The sequence below is a fragment of the Medicago sativa genome, chromosome 7, assembly GCF_051527215.1.
Source record: "Medicago sativa cultivar Bolivia chromosome 7, Bolivia_mono, whole genome shotgun sequence".
Lineage (NCBI taxonomy): Eukaryota > Viridiplantae > Streptophyta > Magnoliopsida > Fabales > Fabaceae > Medicago > Medicago sativa.
The window spans coordinates 85,022,854-85,040,236 of record NC_140755.1 but is presented as its reverse complement, the minus strand read 5'-3'; the positions used below and the strand labels follow the sequence as shown (position 1 = coordinate 85,040,236).

General features: G+C 32.2%; 1 pseudogene across 1 annotated transcript; it reads left to right on the top strand.

The window, feature by feature from the left end:
* Positions 1–287: 287 nt before the first annotated feature.
* LOC146909538 (uncharacterized) lies at positions 288–16,667 on the top strand (annotated as a pseudogene). The gene is made up of 10 exons (XR_015018269.1): positions 288–409; positions 4,788–7,399; positions 7,812–8,600; positions 8,736–9,302; positions 9,480–10,369; positions 10,467–11,213; positions 12,764–12,871; positions 15,711–15,880; positions 16,287–16,385; positions 16,504–16,667. The product of XR_015018269.1 is annotated as an uncharacterized LOC146909538 (transcript).
* The last annotated feature ends 716 nt before the right edge of the window (positions 16,668–17,383 follow it).

Below are 17,383 nucleotides of genomic sequence, written 5' to 3'. Positions count from 1 at the left end.
AACTTGTTTCTTATCTATACATCTCAGATGTCATATTTATAAAAACTGAAAATTCTGAGAATTGTTTTGGTATGTGTGTTGGTTTTGTTTCATAAAGATTTCTTGCTTGTGTAATTGAATGAATTCAGAATAACTTTGTCTTATGAAATGTTAAGAGAACAAATTCTTTTGTTTTTCCTTCTTTCTTGGACCATAAGTTGCTTCTTTGTTGGATAAGTTGCTTCTTTGTTGGTTGAGGAATCCCAGAACCATTATATATATTATCATTCCAATTTAGTCTTCTTCACCTATGTTTTTCCATTCCATTGTTTACTGTTTTTAAACCAAAAAAACTAATCTCAATCTAAATAAACTATTTTACTCTGTTCTTGGAAAAGCTTATCAATATCTCTTATTCAGACAAAAGCAAGTAAGTATTTCCAACTATTTTTGTTATTATTTTTCCCTTGAAGTTTTGTTTAAGTGCTATGATAACATTTTTCCTTGTGTCTTTTATATTTATATTTACTTTCCACACGTGTCTTAGTTTTGTTGAAGAGTGAGAGAGTGCTAAATTTAGTAATTGGTTAATCTACTTGGGCTACTCTTTAGCTCAATCGACACCTTTGGTAGATTATTTTAGGAAAACGAAGAAGAAGTGCAGTAAACAACTAATGAGATAAACTAATGTAAAATATATTTTTTTCTTGTTACAACCTGAATATATCCGAAGATATAATTTGTTTTTTTTTTTGCAAATATCTTTTTTTCATATTTCTCTCTCAAACATCTATTGAAAATGATAAAGCTTGATCAAATGCAAAGTTTGAAGCACAATATTTTCTACAAGTGTATAACTATGAATTGTGATAGCTATAAAGAATCAGACGATGAGATGAAAACAACAAGACAAAGAATTAAGAGTATTTTTATCAACCAGGGGGTGTAAAAATGATATATAAAAAGTATTTAGACCCATTTTTTGCTTCCTCCAAATTGGAAGAATTTGAAAGGGAGAGATAATATATAAAAATTATAGGAAAATACTTGTTGGACACTAAATTTAGACACACATAATTGAGAAAAGATAGAGAGAGAAATTAATTCAATAATATTTATTTTTTAAATAATTAAATAAAATGTATTTTTGTGTATCTTTGTTTAAGAGGTGTGTTCAAAAGCTTGTGTCCAATCAAAACTTTGTCGAATGAAAGATAGTAGCCGACCACCATCATAATGTTGTATTTATTTTTTCTGTAAAGGAATGTTGTATTATTACTCCATCCATCCAAAATTATAAGTTGTCTTGATTATTTCACACGTATTAAGAAATTTAATTAATTTTACATGTGAAAGAGAAATTATGATTTATTTTACAAAATTATCCTTCATTAATAGTGTGAGAAAGATAAATTAAAGAATTGAAAGAAGAGAGAGTAATAAATAGTTAAAAATATAGTAGAAAAATTCACATTAATGATTCATTGGTAATGTAAAGTGACTTATATTTGAGACATTTTTTTTGTTGCTAAATACACTTAATTATTGTATTTTCGTGCATTTTTTCTTTCAATTTTGTAATATTTTAAAAAAAAATTGGTTTAAATGTACGATTAATCCCTCTATTTTTAAAAAATAAATAAATTTTGGTCCCCCTAATCTTAAAATTGATTTTTTGATCCTCCTATTTAACTTTTTCCTGAATTTCGGTCCTCATCTCATTTTTGGGTAATTTCGGACGATTTGACATATTCATTTTATGAGTTATGACGATGAAACACTTATTTGAACTTTTTCTTTCTTTTAATAAAATTTGAGCTTTTATCTAAAAAAATTATAAATGCTGGCACATCATAAATAAATAGACAACATCATATCAATTGATCTATTAAATAGACCACATCATAACAAATGATCTAAAAATAAGATGAAAAGACCAAAATTTAGTAAGAAGATAAATAGGGCGACCAATAAACCGATTTTGAAAATAGGGAGACGAAAATATTTTTATTTTTCAATAAGAAGATAAAAAGTGCGATTCAACGTAAATTTTAAGTCTCAATATCCAAATCAACTAAAATTCACTAATGAAAAATCCAACGAAAGAGTTCACACACAACATTGTGGATGCACACATCTAGGATACCAAATTTTGGGTTAGCTTTTCTATTTCAATTTTAACTTTCATTTTAACTATTTTAATTTATTTATCGTTATACTTAATCAAATAACTAATCTTTAAACCAAATGATTGAAAAGCTCCATCTAAAGATGGGTCGTTCGAAAAAAAACACGAGTTGAATTTTTGGTCAAAAAAATTTATGCGATTTTCCTTAAATAATCACAAAAAATTACAAAAAACTGAACTCAAGAGTACATTATTGTCCATTTTTACGATATTTATCTATACGAAGAATACAATTTTTGGTGTAGCAATTTTTCTTTCAATTTTATCATTTATTTTAACAACCTTACTTACAATTTATCATTTTTTTGCACAAAAATATGATTTTATTTTTTAAATGTATAATCTTGTATATATATAAAAGTTATATAAAATGAGTTTAATCAGTAGTGTACAATCATATGGTAAGTTGGTATCGAATGAGCGAATCGTCGTGTCAGAGCTCGTTCCTTTGGGGGAGCAGACAGCTCGAAAATTGCTTTTCGACATTCATAACTTAACAATGACACAAGAAAATTATCTAAAAGCGTGACGGTAGTTAACTACCGTGAATAGTTGTTAATCAAATGAGTACAAAGTGCTTCCATCACAGGTCACAGCCATACAAACAAAATTTTCAGAAGCAATCAATTCAATTCCTTCTCATTTCCTTTGTGTTTCTTCCTCTAATCTCCTCTTGAAACAAACAGACCTACCCATGAAATCAATTGTTTAACCTTCTTCTTCACCATCACCATCAACAACTTCATCTTGTTCTTGTTTTATGAGATTAACATGAACATTTTTATCTGGTTTTGAATTCAAATGGAATGAAAAAGAGTTATCAGTGGGTGACCCATTTGATGAATTTGTTGGAGATGACATAGTAGCTTGATAAATCTGCTTGTGCATCCATGGATACAAATAAAAAGAACCATTTTTTTTCTTCTTCAGAACCAACAACAACAAATACCCAATTCAACAAAATGGATTTTTTTTTTTTAATTGAAGTTATGGGTATGTTCAAAAACAGCAATAACAAGAACAAGTACAAACAATGGGTGGAGTGAGAATAATAATAAGGTAAGGATGAAGAAGATGATTTTTGTAGCATATTAGAAAGAGAATGGTTAGAAAGAGAAGGTAGAGGAAAGAATATGAATGTGAATATGTGAATGTAGCAGGGAAATTGAACATTGGGTTTGGTTCTCTGTAGCGTAAGAAATTGAAGAAAAAAAGTATTCAGCGGTAGGTAGTTAACTACCGTGGCTGCTATGATAGTTAGCTGCTTCTGCCAGTTTTTTCAACCGTAGTTAACTACCGTTGGGGTAATTTTGTCATTTTCATGTGTTATTAGGAACTTATCAATGTCAAAAAGCAACTGTCAAACAAATTTCAATGGGCCAGGGCATCCAAGCTATGAGCCTAAAAAAATTTTGTATAGCCCAGTATTATTTACTACCCCCACTAAAAAAAATTCCTTATTCATAATTTCTGCGATACCCGCGTTCCAGACTTTCCTTCTTCTTGTTTTAGTGATTGGAAGGTTGATAAATGTATTCGTCGAACTTGTATTTTTATATTATTTATTAGAATATGAATATTTTTTGTGTTAGTTACAATGATGATTATTTCTTATGTTCTTGATTTCATTTATAATTTAAATAGAACATTGCTCTTTTAAAAAAAATGTGTTTTTATTTTATTACGAGCCTCTTTTTACTTATAGAGCCGATCCTCCGGATTCATAGGAACGGCCACAGTCGGTGTAACTCTTGAGATTGATTCCTCCATCTCTCACAAACAGACACACACATGACTATTATTTTTAAGGCTAAATACAATAAGCGGTCCTTTAATTTAGATGTTTATAACAAATTAATCTTTTAAGTTTTTGGGTACAAATTGGTCCTTTAAGTTGTTTACAATGTTATCCTATTTCCACAAAACCTAGTTAAAAAGTGTTTATGTAGAGCTTTAATGTTATATTGATATATCTGAAATCATCTTTCTCAAAACTAAGGTTCATAGATGTATTATTCAATCTTGGTTTGATACAAAATTGACCGATCAGTTGCTTTATAATATTGTTAATTAATGAAATATTTATATAGAGAATTATTTTTGAATTTAAAAACAAGAAGATGAAAATGTGCTCAAGTAATTATGTTTGATGTTATAAGCATTTTTAGACATACCATCTCAATGTTAAATGAATCCATAAACACTTTTTGACGAAATTGGTTGAAAAAATGGGTAACAATGTAAATATTCTATGGCATAAAAACCAATTTTTAACAAAAGAAAAAACTTAAAAGGACAAATTTATAACCAAATTTTTTGAAAGACTAACTTATTATAAACATCCAAACTTTTTTTAGCAATATAAACATCCAAAAAGACCACTTAAATGTGTTTGGACTATTTTTAAAATCCTATGTGAATATTTAAATTTGGTTCGGTCTTAATTTTTACAAACTATTTTATTTGGTCCCTGTGTTTTCATATAAAGCAAATTGGTGTCGATTTTTTTCTAAAACTTCAACCAAGTTGAAGAATAGTTACTTTATCTAAACAATGTCAATCTATATGCATCCATTTTGCTAGCCCTAGTGAGATGTCTAATAAACTATTATTCTTTTAGAAACACATTTATTTCAAGGAAGATGGACTGTCTTACTGAATTGGGAAAGGAAGCTGTCACAAAATTAGGAGAATTGGTTGTGGAGTCAACCATGAAGCATTTCAAATATTTGACACAACACAAAAAAATTACAACCAATTTGGAGGAAGAACTCAAGAACTTGAAAATGATGAAACAAGCATTGCAAACAAGGGTGAACATTGAAAGTAAAAAGGGACATGAAATTGAACCTACCGTGCAAAAATGGCTCTCTGATGTGATAACCATTGAAAATGAGTGTCAAAAGTGGATCTCTAGTGAAAATAAAGTTAACAAAAACAAAAAAGTTTTGGTGGACAATGTTCAAATTTAGCATTTAATTATTCATTGGGAAAGCAAGCCACTAAATGCCTTGAATCTATTACAAGCAAGGTGAAGGAAAATGACAAATTTCAAGTTATTTCACACCCTAAAGCTCCATTACCACTTGGATCTACCTTTACAAAAGATATCAAGAGCTTATTGTCTAGGGAGAAGATTATAACAGATGTCATAGAGAAACTCAAGGATGATCAAGTCAAAATGATTAGCATTTGTGGGATGGGCGGAGTAGGAAAAACCACAATGGTGAAAGAAGTCATCAAAATAATAGAAAAAAGTAAGCTATTTGATGAAGTTGCAATGGCAGTGGTCTCCCAACAGATAAATTATGAGAAGATCCAAATTCAAATTGCTGAGGTTTTGGGCATGGAATTGAAAAAGGTCAGCGAGAAAGGAAGAGCCATGCAATTACATGAGAGACTGATGAGAAAAGATAAAAAGGTTCTAATTGTCCTTGATGATGTGTGGCATGTTCTAGACTTTGAGTGTATTGGACTTCCTTATCCAGCACATGAGAAATATTGCAAAATATTGCTCACATCACGGGAAGAAAAAGTGTGCAAAAACATGGGATGCAATGTGAATTTTCAAGTCTCTGTGTTGTCGGAGGATGAGGCTTGGTATCTATTTCGAGAGATGTCAGGGGGAATTGTAGATACATATGATATCAATCCAATAGCAAGTGAGGTTGCAAAGGAATGTGGTGGCTTGCCTCTTGCAATTGTGACAGTTGGAAGAGCACTAAGTAATGAAGGGAAGTCGGCATGGGAGGATGCACTTAGACAATTAAGAAATTTTCAATCATCTCCCTTCTCGGACGTTGAAAAATTTGTCTACCCCAGCATTGAGCTTAGTTTGAAGTTTTTGGACAGCAGAGAGCATAAGATCTTCCTTATGCTTTGTGGATTGTTTCCAGAAGACTTTGACATACCTATTGAAAGTTTATTGTATCATGCTTTTGGCTTGGGACTGTTCAAAGACATCAATGCTTCATGGGAAGCAAGAAATCGAGTGCATACATTGGTAGAAGATCTAAGGAGAAAGTTTTTATTGTTGGACAGCAATGTGCCAGGGTGTGTGAAGATGCATGATATGGTGCGTAATGTTGTTATATCAGTAGCATTTAAGAACAAAAAAGATAAATTTATGGTGAAATACACCTTCAAGAGTTTAAAAGAAGAGAATTTGAACAAGATCAATGCTATATTGCTTATTTTGGATGATACAAAAGAGTTAGAAAATGGCTTACATTGTCCGATGCTTAAACTTTTACAAGTAAGTTCAAAAAGCAAGGAACCAATGCTTTGGCCTGAACTTTTCTTCCAAGGCATGAGTGCACTTAAAGTTTTATCCATGAAAAATTTGTGCATTCCAAAACTGCCATATCTATCCCAAGCTTCACTCAATCTCCACACGTTGCAAGTGGAACACTGTGATGTTGGAGATATATCTATAATTGGAAAGGAACTTAACCACCTTGAAGTCCTGAGTTTTGCACACTCTAATATTAAAGAACTTCCAATTGAAATAGGAAAACTAGGCAGTCTCAGATTATTGGATTTGACAGATTGCAATGATCTTTATAAAATTTCCGAGGATGTCTTGATAAGATTGTCTCGGTTGGAAGAACTTTACTTTAGAATGGACAATTTTCCTTGGAAAAGAAATGAAGTTGCGCTCAACGAGTTGAAAAAAATATCTCATCAGCTAAAGGTTGTTGAGATAAAATTTAGGGGGATGAAATTTTAGTCAAGGATTTGGACTTCAAAAACTTGCAAAAATTTTGGGTTTACGTGAATCCATACACTGATTTTCACCGATCTTCATATTTGAAGTCAACTTTATTGCAAGTTAGTGATATAAGTTATCAATCTATTGATAGCATATTGATGATCTCACAATTGATTAAGAAATGTGAAATCCTCTCAATAAGAAAGGTGAAAGGCTTGAAAAATGTTATGGCACAACTGTCACCTGATTGTCCAATTCCATACTTGAAAGATTTAAGGGTTGACTCATGTCCTGATCTCCAGTATCTGATAGATTGTAGTGTTCATTGCAATGGCTTTTCACAAATTCAATCATTGTCTTTGGAAATTCTTCAGAATTTGAAAGAGATATGTCATACACCTAATCACCATGAGGTCAAAGGAATGATGATTGACTTCTCATATTTGGTGAAGTTGAAATTAAGACACCTCCCAATATTTATTGGTTTTAACAAAGCTATCAATTTGAAAGAGCTCAATCAAGTAAGTAATGTATATTTTTAGATGGTTAATTATTATTATTATTATTATTATTATTATTATTACTACTACTACTACTACTACTACTACTACTACTACTACTACTACTACCATCATCATCATCATCATCATCAACAACAGCACTTTATTGAAATGCATAATATGTTCATTAAAATTTAAATACTCCATTAAATCACTATTATAAGGAAAGAAAAAAATCCACTTTTAGGTTAATTGAATAAGTGATATATGTGGTTTATATTATAAACCGAATGCATCATTTATTCAATAAATCTAAAAAAAATAGTATTTTACTTAGAGGAGAGTATGCATTAGTGGATTGTACACGAACCAGTTTTAATTTATCTAATTTTTTATTTACACAATCATCAAAAAGTCAATTTGTTTTGTACAGGTAAAAAGAATGAGTTGTGATCAATCTGAACTAACTCAGGTAGAGGAAGGTGAGCTATCAATGAATGGGAAGTTGTTTTCATCTGAGTGGATGAATCATTTCCCAAAATTGGAAACAATCTTGCTAGAAAATTGTTCTTCCATTAATGTGGTCTTTGACACTGAAAGATATTCATATTTATATGGCCAAGTATTTCCTCAACTGAAGGAACTGGAGATATTTTGCCTTGATCAACTAACACATGTCTGGAGTAAAGTTATGCATTGTGTCCAAGGTTTTCAAAATTTGAAAACCTTGACAATATCAACTTGTCACTCTCTAAGACAAGTATTTGCTCCACCTATTATTGGAGCAATCATCAATATTGAAAAATTGGAGATAAAATTTTGTAAGTTGATGGAGTATTTAGTGACTGAGGAAGAAGATGGTGAAGAAGGTGGCCATATCAATAAAGAGGAAGTAAAGATTGTCTCGTTTGAAAAATTATATTCCTTAACACTTTCACAACTCCCAAGTATAGCACATGTTTCTGCAAGTTCTTACGAGATAGAATTTCCATCCTTAAGAAAGTTGGTAATTGATGATTGTCCAAAGCTAGATATATTGTTTTTGCTAAGTCCTCATACAAAGCAAAACGATAATTTTGTTGCATCATGTTCAAATATCGATGGCACTGGTGTTAGCCATTTTGAAGACAACTACCCCAGATATTCTAATTTTCATTTTGGGTGTATGCCGTTGTGTTCTAAATTGATCCGACAAAGAATAAAAAATAACAAAATCAACAACGTACTAGTTGTTCGCCACACATATAACCGTTTATTTTTATATTTCATAGGTATAATTTACTCATCCATATGTTTGATTATCATATTTAAATAATATTTCTAACTAAACTGTACACAACTTTTATTAAATGATTAGGCTCCTTCTGTTTCTGAAACAAAACCCAAGATAGAGTTGGGTATTGCACCTCTTCTTGAAGATCTTAATGTAAGGAATTGTGGTTTGCAAGGGATGGATCAAACAAGGATAAGACGCGCGCCTGTTATAGAAGGACACTTGTTCCCATACTTAAAATCACTTATCATGAAGAGTTGCGACACAATAAGTGTCTTGTTATCTTTTTCATCCATGAGATGTCTTGAGCATCTAGAGAAGCTACACATATTGGAATGCAAAAACATAAATGAGATAGTATCTCAAGAAGAATCAGAGTTAAATGGAGAAAAGATTGTGTTCCCTGCATTGCAACATCTGCTTCTTGAAAACCTTCCAACCCTTAAGGCCTTCTTCCAAGGTTCCTGTAATCTTGATTTTCCATCACTGCAAAAAGTGGACATAAAAAATTGTCCCAATATGGAAGTTTTTACAAGAGGATTTTGTAGTACACATAAGCTTGAGGATATCATTATAGAGTTTGAATCACTCAGGAGCAGCTACATACATAAGAATGGCATGAATGCCACTATACAAAGATTTAAATCATGTGTAAGCCTCGTTTTAATGTATCTAAATTACATATCACTTATATTCATAAATTTTAAGATACATCTAGTACACTTGAATAATTTCAACTTAATGATTTTAATAGTTGATTAGGAGTAAGCCATTAATCTGTTAATAGTTGATTTTCCATTACTTAAATAATTAAATGAAATTTTGTAGGTGGAATTACCAAGATCTGAGATGTTAAATTGGACGGAGCTATGTGATAAAGACATGTTTGGATACCTTTTCAAAGAAGGGACAATCAATATCACAAGATTTCATAGATTATCAATGCTTGTACCGTTCAGTGAGATACAAACGCTTCAACATGTAAGGAAACTCTATGTATGTGACTGTCATTCATTGGTTGAGGTGTTTGAATCAGTTGAAGAAGTCACAAAAAAAGGGATGTGGCCACATATTATCAGCTACAAGTTATGACATTGATTGGTTTGCCAAGATTGAGTCACATATGGAAACACAATATCGCAGAGTTTGTAAGCTTTCAGAATCTTACAGAAATTAAAGTTTATTATTGCAACAATTTGAAGAGTTTGTTCTCCTACTCTATGGCTAGAAGCCTCGTGCAACTTCAAATAATAAGAGTTGAGGAATGTGAAATGATGGAAGAGATAATAACAAAGGAAGAGGAATATATAGAAGGAGGCAATAAAGTCAAGACATTATTTCCTAAGTTGGAGGGATTGAGACTTGAATCTCTTCCTAAGCTGAAATGTGTTTGTTCAGGAGATTATGACTATGATATCCCTTTTGAAGTGGACAAGGAATTCAATAATAATGATAAGGTTCAGATTTCATTTCCACAGTTAAAGGAATTAGTGCTTAGTAAAGTACCAGAGCTCAAGTGTTTTTGTTCAGGAGCGTATGACTACAATATCATGATGTCATCAATTAAAGAGCCTTCAAATATGACAACCTTTCCCCATGGAAATGTTATGGTAGACACACCCAACCTTGATCAATTTCTGTGGGATTGGAATTATATGCAAACACTTGGAGACCTAAATTTGACAATATATTATCTTCATAATTCAGAGAAATACAAGGTACAAACAAATACACATGAGGTCTTCCACCTCGAAATACTCAATTAATTTTAAAATTTAGATTACGTCAATTTTATATATGTTGTATCTTGTGTAGGTGGAGTTGCAAAAATTAGAGACATTTAGAGATATGGATGAAGAGCTTCTTGGCTACATCAAAAGAGTAACAAGGCTTGGCATTGTAAACTGTCATAAGCTATTAAATTGCATCCCATCCAACATGATGCAATTATTCTCACATTTGAAGAATCTCACAGTGGGAGAATGTGAGTGTTTAGAAGAGATATTTGAATCAAATGATAGCATGTTGGAGTGTCGATTATCCGACTTAGGTTTATACTCTTTGCCAAAACTGAAACACATTTGGAAGAGTCCTGGTCAAATACTTGGCTTTCAGAATTTGAAAAATATAATCATAAAGCAGTGCAATGATTTGAAATATGTGTTTCCGGATGTTTCAATAGCCACAAGCCTTCCAAAATTGTGGTTCATTGAAGTGTCTGAATGCGAGAAGATAGAGGAGATAATTGGGAATAATTATTGTAATCATGTTGAAACACAACAACACAAGGCTAACAAGATCAGATTCCCATCATTGCAGGCTATTGGACTAGAAAAGCTTCCTAGCCTCAAATGTTTCAGTCAAAGCTCTTTCCCTTGCTATGTTGAGATGCCACATTGTGGGTGGATAATAATTGAAGACTGCCCAGAGATGAAGACCTTTTGGTACGAAGGAATATTACACACTCCACGCCTCTGTAATTTTTTTGTAGAAAATACCCAATTTGACAAAGACGAAGGAATCTTATACACTCCAATTTGATTGTGTGTTGGTGTGAGTGAGGTATGAATTATTACAACTTTCTCCTTCTTTCCTTTCCTCACTCATTCTTTCATAAATGTTTTTTAGATATGAAGATCATTTCACATATTAAGAAAAAAAATCAGACATATATAGTATTTGAAAAATTAATATTTTTTTTTGAAATGCCAATTCAATCGAATTTTAAAAAAAATTACATAGGAATAGAAGCCAATCGAGCAGCTTTTGGTTGGCAAAATCAATCCTCTTAGACACAATATTCTAGGAGACATTACATTGTTATGCATGACCCATTGTTAAGAAGCCAAATGTGTCAAATACAAATGGTATAAAAACATGTTGATTGCCAAAACACGGTTTCTCATGTTTGGCCACTTGACGCGGCTTTGAGGGTTGTACGTCCCATTGTAAAAGCCCCAGTCCCCAATCACGCAAGTGGAAAAACCCAATCAAGTCCACACATGCTTGTTTCCCTCCTACCCACCCATACAATTTATGGTTTTTGAAAAGAAAAAAAAATCATGTCATTAGCACCAACAATTTATGGTTTTTTATTTTATTTTATAAATCAAATAATTTTCTTTTCTTAATCCTTTCCTCAGAGGTTAGAGACACCTACCAACACTAATTGTGCATTAGGTACCTTTGCTTTATACTAAAAATTTATGCAAAATGTACAAACATCCATTTGTTCATGTCCTTGTTATACTCTTCTTTTTTACTTTTAAATATTCTAATGAAATTTAATTATCTCATTACTGTCATATTAATAGTCATATAGTTTGTTATCTTGAAATCACCATTATGACTGCATTTCCATATCCTTTTTTGCAGTCATTCAATCCATATACTTATCCTGAACATTTGGAAGTAATGATTTTTTATTTGTCTTTCATTTTCTTTAGGTTATTTTAGCTTGATGGGTATTCTAATAGTAAGATGCCATTTAAAAATTTGATGCTATGTTTTCAATTGCTATTGCAATCTTCCATCATGAAACTGAATGGTTTTAAATTCTCTGTATCCTAAACTAGCAAAATTTTAGTAAGTGACCATGGAACTGAGTTCATACAATTCCCTCTCCTCAATCAACATTTATTTTTATGGTATGTGTTCAAACTAGTCATTTACTAATTGTGAGACAGACTAATTCAAACTTAGAAACTTGTAAGAAGTGTAATTTGCGCTATTATATTTCTAAGATAGTTATTGCAGCGAATTGATGGGAAATCAGGTAAACCTCCAGATTCAGGGAGCACTGAAAATTGGAATTTACATTTACTGCTTTTCTTCTATGAGATGTTATTGATCAATTTGACAAAGAAACTCACCCTTTAAGAACTATGACAATAAACATTCTTTGAATTATTTTGAAAACATATTTTAGTTGATATGAATGATTTCTCTGCTGCTTAAATTAAATAACTACAAACTCATTTTCTTTGAAGTAGTTCTCTTTGATACCTGATCTTTTCAACTGCAAGGTTGCATTGTATTATCCCAATATTATGATTTTCAAAACAGGTGTACGTCTTTGATTCTAATTTCCTCTATCATTACTCTTCTTATAGATGGAAAATGAGATTCTACGACACAAGAACTAGCTTTTGCCAAATGCCACATGTTGAAGATTTCGCTAAAGCATTGCAACTGGAGGACTTCATTCAATTTATGTAGAGGTTATATATTGACAAATTTAAGGATTTTTTTTTAATTTTTTTTATAGAGAAATGTTTCTGACTATATATGTTTAAATAAGAAAAGAACCATTGCTGAAGTTTATTTTGATATAGTTTATAGTAATTTATGAGATTACAATTCAACATTGATCTGTCTGAATAAACCAAACTAAGTACTGATGAAAAGGTTGATATACTTTTTTCCAATCAAACACACAGATAAGGTTAAGCAAAAGTAATTACTTGATAGTATTGATTCAAACACAATTAAGAAATAAAAACAAACCCTTTGTTTTGTTCCCAAAAACAAGTTGCTATATCAATGCGTGACCAACACAAATCTGAGCACTGACCCGTGTGAAATATTAGTTTGAGATTGATATATAGACCACTCCTCTAATTAGAGAGCAAAAACAGTTTCATGATTTATTAAGAATCTGTAATACCTTATGAGGCACAAGAGTTGTCCTTTATACCAAGGCTGTAATTTATATCAAAGGCTACTGTATGTATACATACCATTTTATTCTAACATATCGTAACTTCAGAATCCTTTAGATTATGATCATCAGAAGCTTACCCTTTAGATTCTCCGGGTTATGAATTGGTGCTAATCATAGGAGGGCCTCAACTTGGAAAGTGGTGATAGATGCTTTGAAGAAGAAACTGACATTATGGAAAGTAAAATACCTATCATTTCGGGGATGTGTAACATTAATTGATTCAGTACGTGTAAGGTTCCCACTTTACTGCTTCTCTTTTTTCAAAGTGCCGAAGAAGGTTATAAAGGAGTTAGCTTCAATTCAAAGACGATTTCTATGGTGTGGCGGGATTGACTCAAGGAAAGCTTGTTGGGTAGGATGGGACACAGTATGCTTACCTAAGAACTCGGGAAGCATTTAACATAGCCCTGTTATCGAAATAGAGATAGCGCCTTTTTGTTAATTCAAATAGTATATGGCATGATTTGTTAGTTTGCAGGTATGGAGATTTAAAGGCAGCAGTGATGAATGCAGATTCTGATGTAGCAATTAAATCTCAATCCTTATGGTGGAGAGATATCCTATCCTTTGGGAATTCACTTGATAATCGAATGGATTGGTTTGCATCAGGTGTGAAGTTAAGACAGGGAAACGGGTGTAAAGTCAGTTTCTGGAGCGACATATGGTTAGGTTCGGAGTCACTTATGCTGCTGCTCCAGCGGCTGTACACAGTGACAGCAGAAAAAAATTGCCATGTAGCTGAAGGAGTATGGTTCGATGGAAGATGGAGGTGGGAGTTAAATGGCGACGGCCACTGTTCATCTGGGAGGAAAGTATGTACACAGAATTGCAGAACCTGTTGGCAGGAACTGCTCCAATCAGAGGGGCTAAAGACATGTGGATTTGGAAGAGCGACGCGATAGAGGGATACATAGTCCAGTCCGGTTACAATCTGCAGCCGCAGAAGATTCAAAATGCTGTAATTAACAGCAGTTAAAGTACTGTTTTGAGGTGAGTTTGGCGCAGCAAGGTACCATCGAAAGTTAAAGCTTTTGCATGAAAACTGTTTCTTGACAGGCTGCCCATGAGATTCGAGTTGATGCGGAGAGGTTTTGTGGATCAAGATAGGGAGAGCAGCTGTGTTTTCTGTTTTCGAGATGATGAATCATCACAGTATCTATTTTTCAACTCTGTTTTTTAATTTGCTGGGCATACCGGGACCAATCCAACAGAATGCCACGATGCATTTAACACAATTTGGTGAATTTGGGTGAGTAGAAATAAAATTATATTTGATGAAGTCATGATGAATTATTTAGGACTAATCAATCACACGTCAAAATGATCTCTTGGAGCTGGATGGCAGCCCATATTGCAGGAAGGCTGAATTTTCAGCTTCGCAGATTGGTGTACCAATCCTATAGTTTGTCTAGGTTGCCTTGTATAACTGAGCATCTTTAACATTCTGTATTGGAATTGAGTACCTAAGAAGAGAGAGATAGAGAAAAAAATAATACCAAAACTCGAGTGTTTTATTTCAGGAACGTACAATTTTGATGGCATGCTCTTGGCAATTGAAAAGTTTCCAAATATGAGAACCTTTCCATATGGAAATATTGTTGTAAACACACCCAGCCTTCTTACACTACGTTGGGATTTGATTAATATACACACAATTATGGATCTTTATTTGACAATATATTATGTTCAAAATTCAGGGAAATTACAAGGTACAAGCATACATGAGACCTCCAAACTCAAACATTATATGGACGTTTAGATATGTCCATTGTAAAAATATGCAAAGCTTTGTATGAATTGTGTGTCTAAAATGAGATCACGCGCCTTGTATTTATAATGGTTTTACAACTAATACATTGAATGCTTATTTAGTAAGCTCTAGCCTAGGATATTGTATACTCTAACAATCAATCTAGGAAGTTTTTCTTCCAAAACTGAAGCTCGTATGGAAAAACAATCGAATGAATGAGGTACTAGTTATTACAACTGTCTCTGCCGCTTTCTCCTTTGCTCTACCTACGTCTCCTTATTTCTTCTATTATATCTGCTTCTGAGAAGAACCCATCAATAGAATGAGCCCATCTCCCTTGATTATGAAGTCATAAATAATGCATGAATTTCCTAAAGTTTATTTTTGCTTATTATGATACTCCTCCACGTGTATCATTTGTGACATAAACTTTTATCCTTTTTATCCGTAATATGGTAACTATTTGGCCCCAATAGCCTGTTCATTTTCTGATCTTGTGGTAACTATTTGACAGCAATAATTCATATATCAGTCTTTAACATCTGGAAGTCCGACTTTTTGTTTGTTTGTTTGTTTTTTTCTTTAGGTTGTTTTAGCATGAACAAAGTAAGATGTAAGAAATCACAGGAGCTGCAACTAACATGGCTTTATCCCATTCTGAAGTTTTGATGAACTCATTTGCTTTATCTGCCATCTTTTCTCCTTCCTCATTTGCTTGGAAATCCTATCAAGTCTCAATCTTTTCCTTTTTTACTGGTGTGTATTAAAACTAGTCCTTTCCAGAATTCTTTTCAATACATTTTAGCTGAAATGAATGATATCTCTTCTGCATAAATTACAGTATTACAAATACATTATTATTTCCCTGAACATCTGGAATCTTGAAGTAAAGTCTTTTCTGTTGCATTTGGAACCTGAACATGTTGTGATAAATTTGATGCTATCATTATATGTAGTTTCTATAACAATCTTTCATCCTGAATCTAGCAAAAGGCTAGAATGATCAAATATGTAATATTAATTCACTTCCTAGTTTGTTTTAATTTGGGTTAAAATGAAGATTAAGTAATATTTATTCTCTCTTTATTTCTTTTTGTATCTACTTTAATTTGACTATGAAGAGCTTTTGGACCTTTATTTCACCGGTTATTTTCTGTTGTAGCTCATGGTTGTAAAGACTTGCTATAGAACTCATCAAGAAGCTACTGATTCAAATTAGCTTAACTCAATCAACTATCTCTTCTGCTTAAATTTGATAATGGTAAGAATACTTTTTTTTTTTTTTTTTTTTTTTGTGTTGCATTGGAAAATCCTTATACTATGATTTCCATAACATACATATTCTTCCATTCTAACATCCTTTTTCATTACTATTATAGATTGCAAGGAGTAATGCTTTCATTGAAGAGAACTGATTCATTTGAGCTAATAGTTTGAGATTTATATGCTAGACTACTCCTCTAATCAGAGAGCACAAACAGTTTGATTATTTATTACGAATATGTAATAACTTATAATGCACAAGAGTTATCCTTTATACCAAGGCTGTAATAGTTTATATAAAAGGCTACTTTTTGTATACATGTTATTGTACAATCAGAGAGCACAAACAAATTATTGTACTCTATGTTCCCAACTGTTGTATCATAACTTCATTAACCTTTGAACTATACATACTGACCTAATCAAATTGTAGAAGTTTGAGGGCTTCGAACTGTTGATCTAAGTTATTAATGAGAATAGATAAAATTTTTGTGATTAAGTAATGTGGAGAAAATAAAACATTCTATTGAACTTATTTATTTCAATGTAAATTATATTAATTTACATTATTAGAAGCATACCAATCGTTGTAATATCAATTAACTTTGTGAAAAGTCACCGTGTACATGATTATAAATAACCTGTTTAGCATTGACATTTACAGAAAATTCAGCCTTTGCAAAATCATCCCTGAACAATACTAGTCAATGAGTTTGGCTAAATGAAAATTGAATTTTTGGTTTTTAGTCGGTTCAAATCTTGTTTGTCATCTCAAAACATGATGTAGCAGTGAAGTTTATATTATATCTGGGGAAGGTAGTTTTTAGGTGAGACTCCTAACAATGCACCACCATTCTAGAGCCGACATCCTCGGCCACAACAATTCCCTCTGACACTTCACTCAACTTTATCTTTGGTCAGAATCTTCTTCCAGTCAAAATCTTTCATCGGTAGCCCTTTACTTACCAGAAATCTGTCCTCTCATAAAAACACTGC